The following is a 25155-nucleotide window of genomic DNA, read 5'->3' as shown; positions in this document are numbered from 1 at the left end:
TTAAAGAATGTTAGGTTTAGAACAAAAGTTCATTTCCTGATGGATAGAGGGCACCTCTGAAGATTGAGGTATTTTCAGTCAAGTTCTGATATACTTCACATCTTGAGGAACAGAGGGAAGCAGCCAGAGGTGGAGAAGGGGGAAATTTCAAGAAAACAGGGCATGGAAGACTGAATGAGGAAATATTCTGTCTTTTAGTGAAGGAAGGAACAAGAAGGCAAAACATAATTGGTTCCATTCCTTGGTGAAACAATGTGATGCCTTTCGCACAGCTTCTGGAATCATTACCGCAACTTGGCAAGCCTGGCAAATAAAATTGAGATATGAGACAAAGAGAGAAGACCATGGTTTTCTCTATGACAATAGAGGAATTTGTATCAAAAAAGAATAAAAATCTGTAGCGTAGTTATTTACTGAATCTTTCTTATACTCATAATTGGAACTTTATTTCATTTAACACTGAAAACTGAATTAGTGGAGAAAGAGAATTATGTTTTTCATTTTTGAATTGGACTCTCCAGATGCCCCTCTACATGCCGTCTTTAATCAGAGCCAGATCTAGGAAAATTCTAGGCTAAATGAAATGAAACACAGAAAATGTGTTCAAATTGTCAAATGTTTTCAGTAGATCCATATGTGTCCTACTGAGCTGTACTGAGCCTTGATTCTGGAAATAAAATCTTAACTTGCCTTTTTGATTTGTGACCATTTGTATTTCATCACCTTACAGTTGATTTAACCATATTTTTAGTATTTGAAAATATGGTTCTAAACTAGTAAAGGATCCCATACACAGGCTGAAGTATTCAGAATAAACCAGGCATGTGAAATTGAATAGTATACGAAACTGTCAAAGGAATTTATTAGTCCTATAGTTTTCTGATTAATTTGAGTTGAGTTTATTTAGCATATGACTTTGCAGTAAATATTTAACTTCTCTGTTCCTCAATAGTTTCACTTATTAAAATGAGGAGCTTGCAGTAGATTATTCCTAAATTCTCTGTTAAATCTTAAATGTTATAGATCTATTGGAATCAGTTTCTCCATCTATAAAATGGGTTTGCTCTTAGCATTTTCAGGTTTCTGTGTCTGCTGCCTTCGTTACCAGTTGGAAGTGATTCTTGATGGGAGAAACATCTCTTTTGCCATTGGATACCTCAGGATAATAATGATTTTAGGAAATACTAGGTCACATTAAGTAACCTTTCACAATAGAGAAATACATCTAGGTCAATTATCTTTGAGTGGCTCAGTTGTTTTACTGGCAAATAACTAGTTACACCACATTTTGGCATCACAATTTAGTTGGGGTTCTTGAGCCCTTTGAGCAAGTTTTTTGTTGGCTCATTGGTCTCATCCCAACACTCTTTATAAAATTCTTCAGAGCAAAACAAAATTTCGAATGTACTTTCAAATATTTGGAGGAATTACTTTTTATACAATATTTCTGCTGTTTTCTAATCAGCAAGGGCACATTCCACTGGGTGATAAATATGTTAGCATGCTTTTACAGAGTCAGTAAATCAGGAACAATAATAATAAAAAAGCCCTGTCCATAACTAATTTCAGACTGCAATTTATGTAATGACATCACGTTCCTTCTTTAACTACAGCACGGAAGTCTCATTTACCTGCTAGTCTGATAAACACTAGATTTTTTAAAGTTGAAATTTAATATAGGCACATAATATATGACATTTGTATTCAAAAGAAGTAATGAAGAGAAGATGAAGAACTGATAGAGCAAATGACGTGATAATATATACTGTAATGGGTAAGACAGAGGGTGGACAGATGACAAAATCACATTTCTTTTTCAGACACAGTCCCTGAATTTTTCAGCATGTACATTTACAGGCAATGAAGACATATCAAGACTCAAGTGGTGACAAGAGAGCTTACTGCTCTAGTTTTAGTATCTTCTATTCCATGAATATTTATCACGGCAGCACCACACAGAACACTTCTCCCTGCTTATTGCAGTCATTTGCCATACATGCTATTGTAGTTAAAAGTCTATATGCTTTTCTGTTATGAGGCTTGCTGTTTTGTGGCTTAAAGTATCTCTTTGCCTTAATTAATGCTGCCTTCAATTTCCATTGAGACAAGGAGCAACTTTTTACTTTCATAAAAAAATTTATGATGTTTAAAAATAGTTGTTCCCTTTCACTAACTCAATTTAAATGTGAAGGTAATTTATCTTTTAATAGTCATCTCTTCCTAATCTGACACGCTTATTTTATCTAAACTATTTATATTAACGTACATATTACTATTCACATATAATTTTTTAACCTCTGTTGCCATTTAGCATCCAAAATCTCATTCTAGAAACCAGAGCTAACTTAGTCAAACGAAAGCCCTAAAGATGTTAGTACAGTTGTTATAAATAAAAGCTATATAAATTTTATTGCTATGCAGACGTATTTTGAAACTTAAACTCACAAATCCTAACCAGACTAAAAAGAAATAATTGACAGGCTCAGCATTGATTCTTCCATACTAAAATATGATTTGCAAATATGCATTAATAAATTATCTAAGTAAATCTTGTTAATTTGCCTTTTTATATCAAAAGTAGTGATTTCTACAATTCTAATTATCAGTTGTTTCCAATTATTCATAATCATGTTGTTTGCCAAATCAGTGATTATGGAATCAACTGATTTCTATGAGGGTAAGCAAGACATGATCAACAATTGAGGAGATTATCCAATGTAGGAAGTCTTCCTTATTTATGGTAATTAACTATAAGTTATATGAAATAACATATTGATGTTACATCAGTTTTTGAAGGTACATTTGAGAAAATGTGAAATTTGAAAACAATACTCCATTAGAGTTTTCCCTAATTTTCTAGATCCTTCTCTTTAGGGCCAAGCCTGACATTAGATGAATTTTTAAAAATTGCAGTGTTGACTCTCTATTAAACCATACCGCTAATCTTATATGATGAGCATAATTATATCTTTTCCTCAATATGTTAATTTATTAAACAAATATTGATGTACTACTGAAAATAGCGGACTTGTGAATGTTAAAATAATGGAGAAAATGAAAACTTCTTTACGAAATAAGACGTCCTAAGTTAGGTAGAGAGTAAGCCTCATGAGAACAAGAAACATGTGTATTCTCTTCTCTAGAGTCTCATTGCTTAGCATAGGGTCTGGCAGTAGTTGGCAAATAATAAGGGCTCATTCAATGAAATAAAATTTAATAGGTAATTTTAACATATATTCTTGTTCCACATATTCATCATTGCTATTTTATGCCTTCAAATTTTTGTTCATGACTATTGCTCTCTAAAATTATTTTTTATTATTTTACTACCGGGCTATCAGTCATCTTTCAGAAGTTTGAACTGGCATTATAATATCTAAGAAGTTTTTTGGCTTCCCACAGCTAAGCAAAGTAATCCCGAGTCTTAATACTTCATCTTAAATGCATTCTATGTGATTCTTCTGAAGGTCTCTGAGTGTCAAAGCACAACGGTACTTTGGTGGGGATGGTTGTTTGTTGTTTATTTGTTAGTTTCAGTTATTTTTAACCAGTCTTAGTTTGCTCTTACTTTTAAATTTCATTTTGTACAGTTCAATGGAAATTAATAGAACAGCAAACTCTTCCACATAAAAATATCTTACCTATGATTTTTAGATTGTTTCTGGTGAATAGTTAAATAATGTGACTGACGTGTTGTTATAGCTATTTAAGTAATTTGCCTATATGTACCCATATGACTACAATTCTGTCCATAAAACAAATTGGATATGACCATTTTTTAATGGTCCATGTTAGAAAGAGAACTTTGCTGTTTTTCCAATTTTACGGAAACCACAAATCTTCAGATTACTCACATAATTCCTACGAATCTCAGATAATCTGACTGATAATCTGATTAGAATTGTTTCTGAATTTAAAGTAAAATGACTGTCAATCTTAGCCTATAAGAAACTTACAGTCTTAAATGTATTATCAACTGAATAACAGTACTCCCAAAGAAATAGAGAGGTATGGGAAACCAGAAGAATTAACATGATATGCAGTTCACTCCCACCATATCATCCCTGTATCTGTCTCCTTAAAGCAAAATACAATCTTTATCTTTTCACAATTTATGGATAAGGTATGTAGAACAATTTGCTTGGCTGACTTAAATATGTTTAATGAAGAGGTTTTACAAAACATGTGTGTATTAATCAATCAGGTTTTATTTTGATTCTTATGAAGACAAAAAAATGATGATCTATAACATAACAGTTAAACCACAGAAAACCATTTAGACTACTGATCAGTGAATAATATATGTGTTACCTGAATGTGGCCCTGTCATATGATTTTGGACACAACTAATTGTTCTAGGCTTTGATTTTTCCCTTCATTGTATTAAAGAAAAAAATTAGTTCTTTAAATTCTGAAACACAGTCATTCCTGAACCATTGCTTGTCCTGCACACTTCCAGGAAATGTACCTCATATGTGCTGAAAACATTGTTTTCAGATTGAATTTTGGTCAACTGAACCACTGTTTCAACTCATTAGAGATTCAATTTTACATTGATATGGTAGGAAACACCCATTTTGAAGGTACTTTTATTTTCTCATCCCTTGAAGCTTACTCTAAGAACTCAAGGAAAACAATACAGAGAAAATAGGAGGCATTGGTAAGCCAACTAGATTGTGGGAACAATAAACTATTTAGCAGAATTGGGACATCCTTCCTAAGTGTTCCACAGCTGTGGATACTGCCAAACAGTGATTATTTTTCCAGAATAATTCCAGGAAAAGCTCAAAAATTGGAACCAGACTGGGTGTGGTGGCTCATGCCTGTAATCCCAGCACTTTGGAGGAACAAGTGGAGTGAATCACTTGAGGTCAGGAGTTCAAGACCAGCATGGCCAATATGGCAAAACCCCATCTCTACTAAAAACAAAAATTAGCTAGGTGTGGTGGTGTGGTGGCAGGCACCTGTGATCTCAGCTACTCAAGAGGCTGAGGTGGGAGAAAGAATCACTTGAAACTAGGAGGTGGAGGTTGCAGTGAACCGAGATCACACCATTGTACTCCAGCCTGGGCAACAGAGTGAGACTTTATCTTAAAAAAAAAAAAAAAAAAAAAAAAAAAAAAAAAAAAAAAAAAATTGGAACCACCTGATTCCAGGGAAGCCAAGTTTGTTTGGAGAAAAGAATTGAGATCAAAAGTATCTTTTCAATGTCAACTTATGGATTAATAGGTAATTTAGGTTTTAACCTCCTTACCCTCTCTCCAGTCGTGCAGTCAGGCAATTAACACTCATTTGCCTCTCTGGAAACATGATTTATTCTCTTGAGAAACTGAACTAGAAACAATCTAGACATGAAGGATATGTGGCTTTTTTCTAAATATAAATGGGAACCAAAATTATTCAATTACATTTTGACCAATGAGACATTTTATAGCTTCATCTCTTCCTTTTGTCTCAGGGGAAAAATGGAAAATATGCATATTTATTTATATAATGATTTCAGTAGTGCAAATAAATGTCAAGTATTTTTACTTTTTTATTTCAAGCAAACCTTAATTAAATTCATGAGGGTTTGTTGTACAGATTATTTCATCACCCAGGTTTTAAGCCTGGTACCCATTAGTTATTTTTCCTGATCCTCTCCCTCCTCCCACCCTCCACCTTCAAGAAGACCTCAGTGTGTGTTGTTCCCCTCTATGTGTCCATGTGTTCTCATCACTTAGCTCCCACTTATAAGTGAGAACTTGTGGTATTTGGTTTTCTATTTCTGCATTAGTTAGCCAACGACAATGGCCTTCAGCTCCTTCCATGTCCCTGCAAAAGATGTGATCTCATTCTTTTTATGGCTGCATAGTATTCCATAAAGTATACGTAGCACATTTCCTTTATCCAGTCTACCACTGATGGGCATTTAGGTTGATTCCATGTCTTTGCTATCGTGAACAGTGCTGCAATGAACATACATGTGCATTCGTCTCTATAACAGAACAATTTTTATTCCTTTGGGTATGTACCCAGTAATGGGATTGCTATGATGAATGGTATTTCTGCCTTTAGGTTTTTGAGGAATTGCTATATTGTCTTCCAGAATGGTGGAACTAATTTACTTTCCCACTAACAGTATATAAATGTTCCTTTTTCTCCACAACCTTGCCTGTTATTTTCTGACTTTTTAACAATAGCCGTTCTGACTGATGTGAGATGGTATATGATTATAGTTTTGATTTGTATTTCTGTAATGATCAGTGATGTTGAGTTTTTTTTCATATGCTTGCTGGTTGTGTGTGTGTGTCTACTTTTGAGAAATGTCTGTTCATGTCCTTTGCCCACTTTCTTTCTTTTATTTTCTTTTCTTCTTTTTTTTTTCTTTTTTTGATGAAGTCTTGCTCAGCCACCCAGGCTGGAGTGCAGTGGTGCGATCTCAGCTCACTGAAGCCTCCGCCCCCCAGGTTCAAGTGATTTTCCTGCCTCAGCCTCCCAAGTAGCTGGGACTATAGGTGTGCACCACCACTCCCAGCTAATTTTTGTATATTTATTAGAGACGGGGTTTCACCATGTTGGCTAGGATGGTCTCGATCTCTTTAAGTGTTGGAGGAAAGAAGGTGATAATTTTTCTTTAAATGTTTGGTAGAATTCTTCTGTGAAGCCAGCTGGTCCTGGACTTTTCTTTGTTGGGAGTTTTTTGACTACTGATTCAATCTCCATACTAGTTATTGGTTTTTACAGATTATCTGTTTCTTGAGGAACAAATCTTGGCAGATTTTGTGTTCCAGGGATTTTTTCATTTCTTCAAGGTCATCTAATTTATTGGTGTATAATTGTCCATAGTATTCTCATATGATTCTTTGTATTTCTATGGCATCCGTTTTAATGACCCCTCTTTTATTTCTGATTTTAGTTATTTCAGTCTTCATTTTGTTCTTAATCTCTCTAATGGTTTTCCAATTTTGTTGATCTTTTCAAAAAACCAATTCTTTGTTGATTTTTGGATGTTCTCTATTTCATTTATCTTTCTTCTAAATTGTATTATTTCCTTCCTTTCACTAGTTTCAGATTTAGTTTGTTCTTTTCCAAATTCCCAGAAATGTAAAGTTAGGTTATCAATTCAAGATTTTTGTGCTTTAATATATTTATTTATGGCTCTAAACGTCCTTCTTGGCACAGCTTGCAATGCATCCCATGAAATTTTGTATGTTGTGTTTTCATTTATGTTTATTTCAAGGCATTTTAAAAATTCCCTTGTAACTTCTTCCTTGACCCATTTGTTGTTTAGGAGTGTGCTGTTTAATTTTCAGTATTTGTGGATATTCCAGTTTTCCTCTTGCTATTGATTTCTAGTTTCAATCCACTGTAATAAGAAAAGATGCTTTGTATGAGTTCAATCTTGAATTTCTTGACTTATTTTGTGGGCTAATATGTGCTCTTTACTGGAGAATGTTCCATAGGAACTTGAGAATAATGTGTATACTGCTGTGGTTGTGTGGAGTGTTTTGTATGTATCTGTTAGGTACAATTAATCTTCAGTAGTATTCAAGTTCTCTACTTCCTTATTGGTCTTCTGTCTGATTGTTCTATCCATTATTGAAAATACGAGTATTGAGGTCTCCTACTATACGTTTGTTGCTGGTTATTTCTCCCTTCAGTTCTGTCAGAGTTTGCTTCATATATTTAGGAATTCTGAGGTTTGATGCATAAATATTTATAATTTTTAAATCTTCTTGGTAAATTGACCATTTTGTCTTTAAATAATATTATTTTTTGGCCTCCTATAAATGTTTTTGGCTTTCTATTTTGTCTAATGTTAGTACAGCCACCCCTGCTCTCTTTTGTTTCTGTTTTCATTGAAAATTATTTTCCATTTTTTCTCTTTCAATGTATGTGTTTGTCCAGATTTAAGGTGAGTATCTTATAGTCAGCACACAGTTAAGCTCTATTTTTTTTTAAAGTGCATTTAGCCAATCTATGTCTTTTGATTGGGAAGTTTAGTCCATTACATTTACTGATAGGGAAAAACCTACTATTGCCATTTTGTCAATTATTTTCTGTATTGTCTGGTAGTTTTTTGCATTTTCTCTCTGGTTTTACCCTGCCTTCTGTTGTGTTTTCTTGATTTTTTGTAATGATGTGCCTTGATTATCTTCTAATTTCCTTTTCTGGGTATTCTATAGATGTTTTCTTTGTGGTTGCTATTATAATTATATAAACATCTCAAAATTATAGCCGTCTGTTTTAAACTGCTAATAATTTAACTTCAATCATGTGTGAAAACTACTTCTTTTACAGCTTCACTTTGCCATTTTGTTATTGATGTCACAAATCACATCTTTATGTATTGTGTGTTCATTAACATAGATTTAACTTTTTATATTTTTGTCACTTAAATTCTATGCAGCAAAATTATAATAATACAGGTTATATGTGTCCATCCATTTACCTTTCTTGGTGTGTACACACACACACACACACACACACACACATATGTATAAAAGGAAATTAAAACTGTCTTTGTTCATAGATGGCATGACTGCCTACGTAGAAAATCCAAAAAGTATAAGAAAAAAGCTACTAGAACTTGTAAACGAGTTTAACAAGGGCGTAGGATACAAGATCAACATATAAAGTCATTTATGTTCTTAAATACTAACAATAAGAGATTCGAAATTAAAATTAATAAAGTGCCAATTGTAACAGCAACAAAAATCATTAAATACTTATGAATAAATCTTGCAAAATATGCAGAATCTCTGCAGAAAATAACAAAATACTGATAGAAGGATTAAAATAAATAAATGGGGAAATATATTGTGTTCATGGAGTGGAAGATTTAGAATTTTAAGTATCAGTTCTCTTCAAATTGATCTATAGATTAAACACAATCACAACTAAAGTTCAGCAATATTTTTGATAGGAATTACCAGATTGAATCTAAAATGTATTTGGGTAAGCAAAGTAATTAGAATAACCAAAATGATTTTGTGTAATTTTTAAAAATCACTTAGATGAGAGAAAATTGACATGTAAAAGCTGTACATATTTAATATATATTACTTGATGAATTTGGGATAATCATACACCTTTGAAACAATAACTGCCATCAAGTCCATAAACATATCTTTTTCCTCCCAAAGTTTCCTCTGTCCACCTTTATTATTAGTGCTACTACTACTAATATTATTGTTGTGTACGGTAAGAACACTGAACATAAGATTTACCCTCTTAGCAAATTTCAAGTATATATAGAGTATATATTTATATAGTCTAATGTTATATAAAGGCACTAACTCTACAGTAGAAGATCTCAAGAACTTATCTTTCATAATTAAAACTTTGTACCTTTGACCATGACCTCCTACTTTCCCTCTCCCCCGTCATTGTACACTCTGCTTCTTTGAGTTTGACTATTTTAAATCACATATATAAGTGAGATCATGGAATATTTTTCATTTTGTGTCTTACATCTCACTTAGCAGTGTTCTCCAGGTTCATCCATGTTGTTGCAAATAGCAGGGGATTTTTCTCTTTTTTAAGACTGGATAATATTCCATTACACACACACACACACACACACACACACACACACACACACACCACATTTTTAAAATCTGTTCATCTGTCAATGGACATTTAGATTATTTCCATATCTTGGCCATTGTTAATAATGCTGAAATGAGCATGGGAGTGCAGATATCTCTTTGACATATTGATTTAATTTCCTTTGGATATATACCCACTAGTGGAATTGCTGGAACATATGGTAGATCTATTTTTAATTTTTGAGAATCCTACATACTGTTCTTCATAATTGCTGTACCAATTTACATACTCACCAACAAGCATTCCTGTTTTTCAACATCCTTGCCAATACTTACCTTTTGTCTTTTTAGTAATAGTCATCCTAAAAAGCATGGAGTAATATCTTATTGTGGTTTTGATTTGCATTTTCCTGATAATGAGTGATGTTGAGTACCTTTTTATATACTTGTTGATTATTTGTATGTCTTCTTTGGACAAATGTCTGTTCATGTCCTTTGCCCAATTTTTTTTTATCAGGTTTTTGTACTGTTACTGTTTAGTTATGTAAGTTCCCTTTATATTTTATATATTAACTCTTTATCAGATATATGGTTTGCATATATTTTCTTCTATTCTGTATATCAGACTTTTCAAGGGTTTGCTTATTTCCTTTGGTGTGCAGAAATTTGTAGTTTGATGCAATCCTATTTGCCTTTTTATTTTTTTGCTTTTGTTAACTATGCTTTGATATTATATTCAAAAATTCACTGCCAATATCAATGTTAAGAAGCTTTTTCCTTTTCCTCTGGGACTTAGGTTTAAGTCCCATTATTTATTTTGAAGTTTATTCTGTATGGTGAAAGATAAGGGGACAATTACATTCTTTTTCATGAGGACATCCAATTTTTTCTTCCTTTGTACAGTTATTTTTGTTTCCCTTTGTAATTCATTTCTTGTTAAGGAAATTTCTGCCTATTCTAAAATCATGAGGAAAGGTTTCTGTTTTTTTCCACCTAGATTTTTTTTAATTGTCCCATTTACACATATAGATGTAGAGGGTATCTGGAATAGATTTTCATATAATGTAAGGGTAAAAATGTATGCTTATATGGCCATCTGATGGACTCATTATAGACAAAACCTCAATCTTTTCCTTACTGCTCTGCAGTTTTACATTGGCCATAAATCTAATGACTGAATATATGTGGATCTTTTTGTTGACTTTCTATTAAGGTTTATTAACCTGTTTTTCTATACTTGTACAATGCCACACTGTCTTAATTACTGTGGCTTTTTAATAAACTTTGATACCTGGTAGTGTGAGTCATTCAGCTGTATTCATCTTCTTCAAGATTGTCTTGGCTATTCTTTCTTTCCAAGATTGTCTTGGCTATTCTTTCTTTCCTTCTTTTCTTTTTTTTTTTTTTTTTTTTTTTTTTTTTTTTTTTTTTTGAGACGGAGTCTTGCTCTGTTGCCAGGGCTGGAGTGCAGTGCTGAGATCTCAGCTTACTGGAACCTTCACCTCCCAGGTTCAAGCAATTCTTTCTCCCTCCTCAGCCTTCTGAGTAGCTGGGATTACAGGTACCCACTATCATGCCCAACTAATTTTTGTATTTTTAGTAGAGATAGGGTTTCACCGTGTTGGTCAGGCTGGTCTCAAACTCCTGACCTCAGGTGATCCACCCATCTTGACCTCCCAATGTCTTGGGTATTCTTGATCCTTTATATTTCTTATAAATTTTAAGAATAACGTTCACTTTTACTAAAACTTTTTTGAATTTTGATTGGAATTTCTTAAATCTGTAGATTAATTTGAAAGTACCGATATCTTTAAAATAGTTCGCTTTCTAATCCATAATCATAATGTGTAGTTTATCTTCTTTAGGTCGGGCGTGGTGGCTCACATCTGTAATCCCAGCACTTTGGGAGGTTGAGGTGGGCGGATCACTTGAGGTCAGGAGTTCATGACCAGCATGACTAACGTGGTGAAACCCCATCTGTACTAAAAATACAAAAGTTAGCCGGGTGTGGTGGCACATGCTTGTAGTCCTACCTACTCAGGAGGCTGAACTAGGAGGATTGCTTGAGCCTGGGAGGCAGAGGTTTCAGTGAGACAAGATCATGCCACTGCCCTCCAGCCTGGGCAACAGAGTAAGAATCTGTCTCAAAAGTAAATAAATAAATAAATAAAATAATTTATCTTATTATAGCTTTACTGAGCTATAATTAACCTAGCATACAATCTACATAAGTATACAATTCAGTGGTTTTTAATATATTCACAAACTTTTACAATCATCATAGCTATCTAATTCTAGAATATTTTCATTACCCCAAAAGAAAACCCACCCATTCATTACAGTTCATTCCCATGCCCCTCCGTCCAGTCCCTGGAAACCGCAAACTAATTTGTGTTTATATCAATTCACTTGTTTTAAATATTTCGTATAAATAAGATTCTACAATATGGCCTTTTGTAACTGGCTTCTTGTATTCAGCACAGCATGTCCAAGGTTCATTTATGCTGTAGCATGTATCATAACTTTATTATTTTCATTACCAAATAATATCCTATTGTATAGATATATCACTTTTTTTTTTACACATTCATCAGGTGATAGACATCTGGGTTTTGTTCACTTTTTGGTTACTATAAAAAAAATGCCAAGGTATTCATCTATGTGTAAATCCATGAAAACATGAACACTTGTTTTCATTTCTCTTGAATATGTATCTAGGAGTGGAATTGTTGAGTGAAATGATATTCTTTATTTGCTTTGATTTTTAATTTTTATCAATATTATTTTACACTTTTTAGAATAACATTTGTATGTATCTTTTATTACATTTATCCTTAAGTATTTTGATACTTGTCATGCCTCTAATCCCAGCAGTTTGAGAGGCCAAGGCAGGTAAATCACTTGAGGTCAGGAGTTTGAGATCAGCCTGGCCAACATGGCAAAACCCTGTCTCTACTAAAAATATAAAAATTAGTGGGGCATCATGGTATATGCTTGTCATCCCAGCTACTGGGGATGATGAGGCACAAGGATTGCTTGAACCTGGGAGGCGGAGGTTTCAGTGAGCCAAGATCGTGCCACTGTACTCCAGCCTGGGCCACAGAATGAGACTCCATCTGAAAAAAAAAAAAAGATGTTGGTATCTTGACAGTTTTGTTTATTTTCTTTCTTTCATTTTTTTCTTGCCTTATTGCACTGTCCTGGTGTTACTTTACAACATTCAATAAAAGTGGTAATAGTGGGTATCAATATTTAATTCACAATCTCCAGAGTAATCTCAGATTTTCAATAAGAATGGTTATGATTAGAAACTATTTCTTCACTTTTTAGTATGCTGATTTCTAAAAGCTCATATATTGGTGTTAAATTTTATCAAATGATTATTGGAAAGTTCTTATATATTTCCTCCTTTATTCTCTTAATGTAGTGAATAACATTAATTGGATATCTAATGTTCAACAAAGCCAGCATTGCTGGAATAAAAGCAACTTGCCTGTGATGTGTATTCTTTTCTGTATATTACTGGATGTGATTTGCTAATATTTTATTTAGAATTTTTACATCTGCATTTATTAGATAAACTAACCTGTCATTTAACTTTCTTTTATTGTCTTATTTGGGATTTAGTATCAAGATTAATTTGGGAGGTGTTTTCAATTTTCCTCTTTTCTGAAATATTTCATGTAATGTTGGACTTTTGTCCTTGAAAATTTTGGAGGAATTTACTAGTCATCTGAGCCAGGAGATTACTTTGAGGGAAGAGTCTTAATTAGCATTTTTAAAAATAAATGTAGGACTATTTAGATTCTTAATTTATTCTTATAATTTTAAGTTGTTTTTCAAGGTATTTCTTCATTTCATTTAATTTTTTTATTTATTGGCATAAGGTATTTTTTCTGTACTCTTATTATCACTTTATTATTTGTATGGTGTTTGTGATTTATCTTTTCATTTCAGTCTTGCTAGAAGTCAATCAAATTTTAGTGTTTTAAGGCACTGATTTTGGCTTTATTTATTTTATTTTACTTTACTGTACATTATTTTCTAGCTGGTGAGGTCTTGATTCAAGTTTATTTATTACTTACATTTTTATTCTTTTGGTTTAATCCAGTGTTTTTGCTTTATTTTGTTTTGTTTAGCTTCTTGAGAGATATGATGGGTTAGATTTTGTCTCTCCAAAGAATATTCTGAGGTCCTAACTCCTGTATCTGTGAATGTGACCGTATTTAGAAATAAAATATTTGCAGATGCAAACAAGATGAGGTTGTTGGTGGGGCAGGGGAGGAGACGAATTCAATATGACTTGTTGTTATAAGAACAAGAAAAGACAAAGGCATACAGGGAGGACAGCCATGTGAAGACAGAGGCAGAGGGGAGTGGTGTTGCCACAACCCCCCGGAAAAAGCCTGGAACTACCAAAAGCTGAAATGAAGTCTGGAAGAACCCTCTCCTAGAGGCTTCAAAGGGAACATGACATTGCTAATATCTTGGCTTAGGACTTCTAGCCTGCAGAACTGCATCTATCTATCTGTCTATCTATCTATCTATCTATCTATCTATCTATCTATCATCTATCTATCTTCATCATGATCGTTCTCATCTACTCAAATCAGTAAGATGTTCCATGAAGCCAGGGGTCACTTTCTGTTTTAATTACTGTTTCCAGTGCATAGAAAGTCCCTTCCGCAGAGTAAGTACATTTAAATATTCAATTTTTAAATTTCAAAAAAAAATAGTTTGGGGAGAACAGATGGTGTTCAGTTACATAAATAAGTTCTTTAGTGGTGATTTCTGAGACTTTGGTGCACCCATCACCCAAGCAGTATACACTTTACCCAATGTGTAGTATTTTATCCCTCAACCCCCTTTCACTCTTCCCCAAAGTCCATTGTATCATTCTTACATCTTTGCACCCTCGTAGCTTAGCTCCCACTTATAAGTGAGACCATGTAAGTTTTGTTTTTCCATTACTGAGTAACTTCACTTAGGATAATGGTCTCCAACTCCACCCAGGTTGCTGTAAACGTCATTATTTAATTCCTTTTTATGGTTGAGTAGTAGTATTCCATAGTGTGCGTGTATATATAATATTTTCATTCTTCACTCGTTGATTTATGGGCATTTGGGCAGGTTCCATATTTTTGCGATTGCGAATTGTGCTGCTATAAACATGTGTGTGCAGGTGTCATTTCCATATAATGGCTTCTTTTTCTCTGGGTAGATACCCAGTAGTGAGATTGCAGGATCAAATGGTAGATCTAGTTTTAGTTCTTTAAGGAATCTCCACATCATTTTCCATAGTGGTTGTACTGGTTTACGTTCCCACCAGCAGTGTAAAACTGTTGCCTTTTCACCACATCCAAGCCAACATCTATTATTTTTTGATTTTTTAATTATGACCATTCTCGCAGGTGTAAGATGGTATTGCATTGTGGTTTTAGTTTTCATTTCCCTGATCATTAGTGATGTCGAGAAATTTTCATATATTTGTTGGCCATTTGTATATCTTCTTTTGATAACTGTCTATTCATGTTCTTGGCTCATTTTATGATGATATTACTTGTTTTTTTCTCACGGATTTGTTTGACTTCCTTGTAGATTCTAGATATTAGTCCCTTGTCAGATGCATAGTTTGTGAAGATTTTCTCCCATTTTGTGGGTTTTCTGTTTACTCTGCTGGTTTTTTCTTTTGCTGTGCAGAGGCTTTTTAGTTTAATGAAGTCCTATCTATTTATCTTTGTTTTTGTTGCATTTGCTTTTGGGTTCTTGGTCATGAAATGTTTGCCTAAGTCAGTGTCTAGAAGAGTTTTTCCAATGTTATCTTCTAGAATTTTTATGGTTTCAGGTTTTAGATTTAAGTAGTTGATCAATCTTGAGTTGATTTTTTTGTAAGGTGAGAGATGAGAATCCAGTTTAATTTTTCTACATGGGGCTTGCTAATTATCCCAGCCTCATTTGTTAAATATGGTGTCCTTTCCCTACTTTATGTTTTTGTTGACTTTGTTGAAGATCAGTTTGCTGTAACTATTTGGCATGTATTTCTGAGATTTCTATTCTATTCCATTGGTCTTTGTGCCTATTTTCATACCAGTACCATACTGTCTTGGTAGCTATAACCTTGTAATATTGTTTGAAGTCAAGTCATATGATACCTCCAGATTTGTTCTTTTTGCTTAGTCTTGCTTTGATCACACAGGCTCTGTTTTGGTTTCGTATAAATTTTAGATATGCTTTTTCTAGTTCTGTGAAGAATGATGATGGTATTTCAATGGGAATTACATTGAATTTGTACATTGCTTTTGGCAGTATGGTCATTTTCACAATATTGCTTTTACATATCCATGTGCATGGGATGTGTTTCCATTTGTTTATGTCATCTATGATCTCTGTCAGCAGTGTTTTGTAGTTTTCCTTGTAGAGGTCTTTCACCACCTTGGTTAGGTATATCCCTAAGTATTTATTTATTTTGCAGCTATTGTAAAATGGGTTGAGTTCTTGATTTGATTCTTAACTTGGTCGCTGTTGGTGTATAGCAGAGCTAACAATTTGTGTACATTGATTTTGTATCCTGAAACTTTACTGAATTTGTTTATCAGGTCTAGGAGCTTTTTGAATGAGTCTTTAGGGTTTCTAAGTATATGATCATATCATCAGCAAAAAGTGACAGATAGACTTCCTCTTTGCTGATTTGGATGCCCTTTATTTCTTTCTCTTATCTGACTGCTCTGGCTCTCCCATCCTATGTTGAATAGAAGTGGTGAGAGTGGGCACCTTGTTTTGTTCCAGTTCTCAGGTGAAATGCTTTCAACTTTTCCCCATTCAGTATAATGTTGGCTGTAGATGTGTCATAGATGACTTTTATTACTTTAAGGTATGTCCCTTCTATGCCAATTTTGCTGAGGGTTTTAATCATAAAGGAATGCTGGATTTTGTTTTTTTATTTTTCTGTTGAGATGTTCTTATGATTTTGTTTTAATTGTGCTTATGTGATGTATCACATTTATTGACTTGCAGATGTTAAACCATCTCTGCATCCCTGATATGAAACCCACTTGATCATGATGGATTATCTTTTTGATATGCTGTTGGATTTGGTTAGCTAGTATTTTGTTGAGAATTTTTGCATCTATGTTTGTCAGGGATATTGGTCTGTAGTTTTTTGGTTGCTGTTTTTATGTTCTTTTCTGGTTTTGGTATTAGCGTGATACTGGCTTCATAGAATGATTTAGGGAGGATTCCCTCTTTCTCTAGCTTTTGGAATAGTTTCAGTAGGATTTGTACCAATTCTTCTTTGAACATCTGATGGAAATCAGCTGTGATTCCAGCTGCTCCTGGACTTTTTTTGTTGTTGGCAATTTTTTTTTTGTAACCATTTTAATCTTACTGCTTGTTATTTGTCTGTTCAGAGTATCTATTTCTTCCTGGTTTAATCTTGCAGGTGTGTATATTTCCAGGAATTTATCCATCTCTTCTAGGTTTTCTAGTTTGTGTGTGTAAAGGTATTCATAGAAGATTTGAATGATCTTTTGTATTTCTGTGTTATCAGATGTAATATCTCCCATTATGTTTCTAGGTGAGCTTATTTGGATCTCCTCCCTTTTTCTCTTGGTTAATCTTACTAATGGTCTACCAATTTTGTTTATATTTTCAAAGAATTGGCTTTTTGTTTTATTTATCTTTTGTATTCTCTTGTTTCAATTTCATTTAGTTCTGCTCTGATCTTTGTTATTTATTTTCATTTCATTTCATTTCTTTTTTTTCTGCTGGGTTTGGGTTTGGTTTGATCTTATTTCTCTAGTTCCTTGAAGTGTGACCTTAGACTGTCTATATGTGTTCTTTCAGGTTTTTTGATGTAGGCATTTAACGCTACGAACCTTCCTTTTAACACCTTTTGCTGTATCCCAGAAGTTTTCATAGGTTGTGTTACTACTGTCATTCAGTTCAAGTAATTTTTAAATTTCCGTTATAATTTCATTGTTTACCAAAATATCATTCAGGAGCAGATGATTTTATTTCAATGTATTTACATGGTTTGAGGGTTCTTTTTGGAGTTGATTTTCAATTTTATTCCACTGTGATCTGAGAGCATATTAATACAATTTTGATTTTCTTAAATTTATTGAGACTTGTTTTGTGGCCTATCATATGATCTATCTTGGAGAATGTTCCGTATGCTGATGAATAGAACATATATTCTGCAGCTGTTGGATAGAATGTTCTGAATATATCTGTTAAGTCCATTTGTTCTAGGGCATAGTTTAAGTCCGTTGTTTGACTTGTTTTTGATGACCTGTCTAGTGCTGTCAGTGGAGTATTGAAGTCACCCACTGTTAATGTGTCATCACTTATCTCATTTCTTAATTCTAGGAGTAATTGTTTTATAAATTTGAGAGCTCCAGTTTTAGGTGCATATGTATTTAGGACTGTAACATTTTCCTGTTGAACTAGTCCTTTTATTATTCTATAATGTCCCTCTTTGTCTTTTTAAATTGTTGTTGCTTTAAAGTCGGTTTTGTCTGATTAAAGAATAGCTACTTCTGCTTGTTTTTGGTGTCCATCTGCATGGAATAACTTTTTCCATCCATTTACCTTACATTTATATGAGTCCTTATGTGTTAGGCGAGTCTCTTGAAGAAGTAGATACTTGATTAGTGAATTCTTATCCATTCTGTCATTCTGTATCTTTTAGGTGGAGCATTTAGGCCTTTTACATTCAGTGTTATTATTGAGATGTGAGGTACTATTCTATTCATCCTGCTAGTTGTTGCCTGACTACGTTTTTTTTTGTTTTTGTTTTTGTTTGTTTGTTTGTTTTTCTGTTGCTGGTGAGCTTGCGTGATCATTTGGGGTGTCAACGAAACTTGCCTTGTCGTATCATCAGAATTGTTTTTCTGGGTCCTTCTCATTTGGGTAGACTATTTCAGAGGAGAGATCTGGGACTCAAGGGCTGCTAATCCGATTTTTTTTTTCCCATGGGGTGATCCCTTGATGTGGTTCTCTTTTTCTTCCCCTAGAAATGGTGCTTCCTGAGAGCAAAACTGCAGTGATTGCTATTGCTCTTCTGTGTCTAGCCCCCAGTGGAGCTACTGGGCCCGGGCTGGTACTGGGGAGTCTCTGCAAAGATTCCTGTGATGTGATCCTGTGAAGACCTGTCTTCAGGCCTCTCAGCTGTGGATGCAAGTACCTGCTCCAGTGGGGGTAGCAGGGGAGTGAAGTGGACTCTGAGAGTGCAGGTTGTAGCTTGTTTAGTGTGCAGGTTTTCTCAAATGCTGGTTTGCTAGCAGTGAAGTTGTCATGTGGACAGACTCAGGACGTCTGGCTAGCCAGGGTGTTACAGGTGGTGTTTTCTCCTTTCTTGGAGTAGGATTGTTCTAAGTTGCTGTAATGACTTGAGTTGGTTGACCTCCAGCCAGGAGGTGGCACTTTCAAGAGAGCATCAGCTGCAGTAGTAGAAGGGGGATACAGGTTTGCCCTAAGTTGGTTAGGGTAAGTATTCGGTCGTCTCAGGCAATAGGTGAGGCCATAGAGCTCCCACAAGTTTCTATCTTTTGTCTCTGGTTACCAGGACAGGGAAAGAAAACCATCAGGTGAGGGCAGGTTTAGGGGGGTCTCAGACCAGACTCTCCTTGGGCTTGCAGTGGCCACTGTGAAGGATGTGGGGTGGTTCTCAGGCCAATGGAGTTATGTTCCATGGTAGATTATGGCTGCCTCTGCTGCTTCCTACAGGTTGCCAGGGAAGTGGTAGAAAGCCATCAATGATAGGCCTCACCCAGCTCCCATACAGCCAGCAAGGCCAGTCTCATTCCCATCATACTCCCCCAGCAGCCAACAGTGCCGAATTCATAACCAGGCCTCTGGTGCACAGGGCTGAGATCTTTCTCCAGGCTACAAGCCTCCCTGCTGAGAGAGCAAGCATGGCTTTCAGTCATCACCCTTTCCTTCCTGTTGCGGCTTCTGTGCTCCTCTCTGTACCTCCCGTTCCCCACACCCCGACCCCCTGGACTGCCCAGGAAAATTTGTACTCTTTGGAAATTATTATAAAGTTCAGCTGGAAGTCTCCTTCTCCCTGTGGACCTTCCCTAATTCCACTGACTGCCCTCCTCAAGGACCCCTGTGAGATAAAGTCAGGAACGGCTACCCTTGGCTTCCCTGGGGACCAAGAGTGCCTACAGTTTTTTCCCCACTTCTTCTTTTACTTTTCTATTTCGCTCGGCTCTCTAAATCCATTTCAGCTCTAGGTAAGGTTAAACTCTTCTCCCGTCTTTTGGATTCTCAGGTTCTCCAGGGCCGATGTGTGTTCGGAGACGGATTTCCCCCCTCACACCTTAGGCACTCAGTTTTTTGGCACTCATGGAGTTTCCAGTGGCAAGCTGCTTATTTTAAATGGTCTGTGAATTCTTTTGGTTTTTCTGATGTGTTCCTGCTGTGGTTCTTCACCAATTTTATCTCGAATTATATTTTATTCTACATTATGATTGCTATTTTTCCTTATTTTTCTTTGTATTTGTGATGTATTTCTGCCATTTAAAAAATTTCTTACTACTTCTCTGACTTTTAACTTTTGGTCTTTTTCTATTAAGTAAAGATTTTAAAATAATATTTTAGTTTGAGAGTCTTCAGTTTTAATTGAACTACTAAACCGTTTTACACTAATTATATTATTCTTTTTTATCTTGTCAGAGATTCTCTATTTTGCTTACCTATTTCTTCTCTAGTTGTTGTTTATTATATTGACTACATTTTTTTTTTTTTTCTTTTAGGGATTTGGAAAGGATTCCGTGATGGTTAATATTGAGTGTCAACTTGATTGGCTTGAAGGATGCAAAGTATTGTTCCTGGGTGTGTCTGTGAGGGTATCACCAAAAGAGATGAACATTTGAGTCAGTAAGCTGGGAGACACAGACCCATCCTCAATCTGAGTGGGCACCATCTAATCAGCTGCCAGTGCAACTAGGATAAAAATCAGGCAGAGAAATGTGGAAAGACTAGACTGGCTGAGTCTTCTGGCATGCATCTTTCTCCCATGCTAGATGCTTCCTGCCCTCGAATATCAGACTCCAAGTTCTTTAGCTTTTGGACTCTTGGACCTTTGACCATAAAGACTGAAGGCTACACTGTTGGTTTCCCTACTTTTGAAGTTTTGGGACTTGGACTGGCTACCTTGCTCCTCAGCTTAGAGATGGCTTATGTGGGACTTCACCTTGTGAGCGTGTGAGTCAATGCTCCTTAATAAAGTCCCCTTGATATATACATCTATCCTATTAGTTCTGTCCCTCTAGAGAACTCTAATACAGATACACAGAAAGTACACTTTTCTAAATTCTAAACATTTTAAAAACTTACTTGAGTCTATTTGTCTCTCATCATCTGTGGACAGAGTAAAACAGTAACTATTGTCATTCACATCCCTCCAGCTCAGATGATACGTTTGGTATAATTTTCACATTTCTATTTTTCCTTCACATTGGTTTGCTGATGTAATCTCAGATTTCAGATCCAGGTTATTATTAATTATGAGCTTCATAGTATGTGTTTTTATCTTGTAAATACAATATTTGAAATTTTAAAGCTAATCACTCTATAGAGCTAAGAATTCTATTTGCTGAGTTATTTATATTTATTTCTCAATTGACTTAAGTGACTTGTCAAATAGTTTCTTTTAAACAAAAGAATTTTAGATGACATTGCCTCTCAGTCTAGCATATCTAAAAACAAATTTCTGTCACTCTAGCATATAAATATGAGCTTTTCTAACTAATATGCCTTGGATCTCAATCTTTTCTGCCCAAAGCTCTGTAAACATTATTTCATTCCTTTGCTTTTCTTAGCATTTAATATTGCAAATAAAGTCTGATCCAGAGACATTCTGTTTTTTGTTCCTTTATGGTTCATGGGCTTACTTTATATGAGAGGAATGTATTCTGAGGGGTACTAGAATATATCATTCCAAAGTATGCCTCTTTGGAGTACAATTTTTTTTTTGTTTTTTTTTTGCTAAAGGCCACTGAGAAAACTTCATTTGTTTGTCTCTAATTAATCTGTCTTTGGCTAGTCTAATTCACAGGGCCTCTGCTGGAGAACCTAAGATGAGTAGAGGAAATTATTTGTTGTTTTCCTCTCCTGAAATACCTAACTGTGGGTGTTCATATTAGTGATGATTTTTATCTTCACACTTTTTTCCTGATCTTAGATTGTTTCTTCCATAACATTGCACTCCTCGTGTTAGTCTTTTCCAAGGGAATGATAGAGAAATTTATCACAACAGCTCTTTATTTTATTCACTAGGTCAGAAAAAAAGAGCTCATCCAGGCTCTCTGGTTGTCTTGACCATCACCGGACAGATAAGGTGCCTTACATTTTGGAGCAGAAGGGTCACTGTAAGCTACCTGTCTACCTTCCATAAATGCTGATCTTCCACAGGGAGGACAAAAGTGAGCTGGTCCTTTAGGCTTCCATCAAATCTTCGACATGGGCACAGATGCTCCTTGACTTACAATGGGGTAACATCTGGATGAATCCATCATAAATCAAAAATATCATTAGTCTAAATGCATTTAATACCCTGATAAACCCATCTTAAAGTCAAAAAACCATAAGTCAAACCATCATAAGTTGGGACCAGTCTATGTAGGATCTAGCAGATTCTTTTAACTTTCTAGATGTGGATGATATTCTTAATAGTTTCCAGAGCTAATGCAAGCTTTCTTTTGTTTGATATTTGGTCAGCCATTTTCAAGTAAAAATGAGGGAACACAGGAGGATCTGTGCTCTGATCTTCAGTCTACCATATTCCCAGCACATTAGGAGTCTTAAGTCTGATAAAGTTTGAAAAGGAAAGAGAAAAGCTGCATTCTGTGCTCTCTGAGACAAGGAAGCCCAGCAGAAATAAAATATCCAGGATGTGGAGCGGGTGAGGTTGTGCACCATTAGTATGTAAAGCCTTGATTCAGATGAATGGTTAGGAATACAGTGCCAATGAGAGAGAGAGAGACCTCTGTTTGGACCTGGCATCTTTGCTGTTTGGAAGAAACCTTTCATCCAGACAGTTTGAGTCTGATCTTACCTCATTCTACTGGTGAGCTGTACTATGTCTTGCATAGTGCTGCCTCCCTTTTTTTCTGTGGCTCTTTGACACCCCCACCTCCCTGCCAGCCTGGTGTGGCTGATCAAGCTGTTCAAACAACTGGAAGACATCAGAAGTTAAACACTCATTATTTTAATTTGATGCTAATCATGTGTTAATGAGACTAATCCTTGCAATGATTCAGGTAATTTGCTTAATGGCTGCCTAGAGTACAGATTATAGCAATCAGTCACGTCTGATAAGATGTCTGTTGTGGAGGAGGCTGTCAGGTGAATGAGGTGGGAAAAGGCTCAGGAGTAAGGGTCTGATGTCAGGCATGTTCTGTGTTGGAGGGTAGGAATTAAGGGAAGGAGACAGCTCAGAAATCCAAATTTTCAACCAGAAATGAACATCCTAGTGTTCTTGTTTAGAAGGAAGTTGGTGTTGACAGGCTTTCTCATCTTATAGTGACGCATACACACTGAGATAAGCATGACAGTTTGAAGAGAATTGGATATACAATTCATTTTGCTCTGGAGAAGTCAGTACAATTATTAGTAGGCATATTCCTACAACTATTAAAATTGAGTTAAAATCTTTTTTCCTATCAAAATGTCAAAGAAAAGACGAAACCACGCAGAGCAAAGGAAGACATATTTTTTCTTCTCATCTTAGGAAACAGATGCTAAAATCAAAATTCTAAACTGAAGCATTATTATGTTTTTATTATACCCAAGCATTGTAAGTCTATAGTCATCCCTTCATATCCATGGGTTTCATATCCATGTTTTCCATCAATCATGCCTTTGAAAATGTCAGAAAAAAAATAGTACAACAATAAAACTAACACAAAATAAAAAATGATACAGTATAATCACTATTCACATAGTATTTACATTGTATTACATTTTATGAGTAACCTGGAGATAATTTAAATTATAGAGGACAATGTGAGTTGGTTATATGCAAATACAATGCCATTTTATATAAGTGACGTAAGCATCACTGTATTTTGTTATTCTGCAGGGGCAGCACAGGTTAGGGCAGACATCCTGGGACAATCCCTCACAGATACTGAGGGACAACTGAAGCTACAGTCTCTGATGTGCTTAAACTAATCAGTGAGTCCTATGTTGGAGGCATGTCACTCTCTACAACTTTGCTGGATTGAATCATGATATATTTTTGAATAAAATATTGAAATTCAATAAATTATAAAATGTACAGATATAGAAATAACAAAATACCTCTAAAGTATATGTTCAAAAATTCTGCCCATTATTTGCTTTACTTTGTTCATACTGATAGAAAATTTAAAATTTATAGATTTATGATCTAGATATCTGAATTGCTTCATTCCTGTTCAGTATTTTGGTGAGGAAGGAAAAATAAAAAAAAAAGAAGATAGATTCAGGCATGAAATTAAGATTTGTAATTTATTTTATGTTTAACTTAGTTGTTTTGATACATTCATGATACCCTCTTCTATCTTCTGTGGAATGCAATTTAGTTCAATGTAACAAACATTTCTCCAGTATATGTTATCTTCGAGGAGATGTTATTTAGTTTCTTTATTTATTTTTATTTTTTTGTTTTACAAGACAAGTGGCAAGCTTCTTTCTTGGGAACAAAGAATGTGCCCATCTTACGACAATGAGAGTAGAATGGACAGGGAAGGAAAAATTGGAGTCAGCTGTTTGAGGACTAGACGTTCAGCTGCTGTAACTCAGAATGTGAATTTACAATGAGGATGTAGAGGAGACACTGTAACATGAGCAGAATGTTTTGGATTGACATCAACAGAAGCATTACACATATGGGAGGGATCATAGCATCTAGGAGATATATAGATACAATTACAGGTGAGCATTAGTCCTGTAAACCCAAGTTAACAGTTTTCCCTTTTCACCCTAGTTAAGAAGTTATTTTATCACCATAAAAGGTTTTCATGCTACATAAGTGCAAATAAAATGCACTTGTATCAGTGACAATGCTATGGATGAGACTGGTTTCATTTTTAAGAACCAAGATGATTGTTTTATAAACATGCACCATAAAAAGAACAACTTGTGGCATGCTCTAGAATTTGAGAAGCTAATGCTCTTAAGGCAGGCAGACCATTGTTTTGGTAGTAGTTGTTTTTGTTGTGATTATTTTTATCATTAATTATTATTATCAACCCCATTTTATCTAAACAAAGGAGAATGGCTCATTTGGCTTGCTAATGATAAGATAATCTGCACAGAAGCAGGAGGTAAACCTCTCGAAACACTGAACTTTTACTTCATGGCTTCCTTATAGCACATTGCCACTTCCATTAAGCTGAGGCAAGAAATATATAGAGGAAATGAAGTGAAAAATGCTAAACATCTGTATTTATGTAAGACAATAGAGTTTGAAGAGAATAAGGTGATGCTTACAATGCTTCGTTTATTGGAAAACTACTTATATAGCCATGCTGTAAGTGTTTTAGTACATTCAGGCTGCTATAACAAAATATCATAAACTGTATGGATTATAAACATCAGAAATTTATTTCTTACACTTCTGGAGGGTAGG

Source organism: Rhinopithecus bieti, unplaced genomic scaffold, assembly GCF_001698545.2.
Source record: "Rhinopithecus bieti isolate Rb0 unplaced genomic scaffold, ASM169854v2 scaffold_8675, whole genome shotgun sequence".
Classification (NCBI taxonomy): domain Eukaryota; kingdom Metazoa; phylum Chordata; class Mammalia; order Primates; family Cercopithecidae; genus Rhinopithecus; species Rhinopithecus bieti.
The sequence above is the reverse complement of the archived record's forward strand: the minus strand, read 5'-3'. Positions refer to the sequence as shown.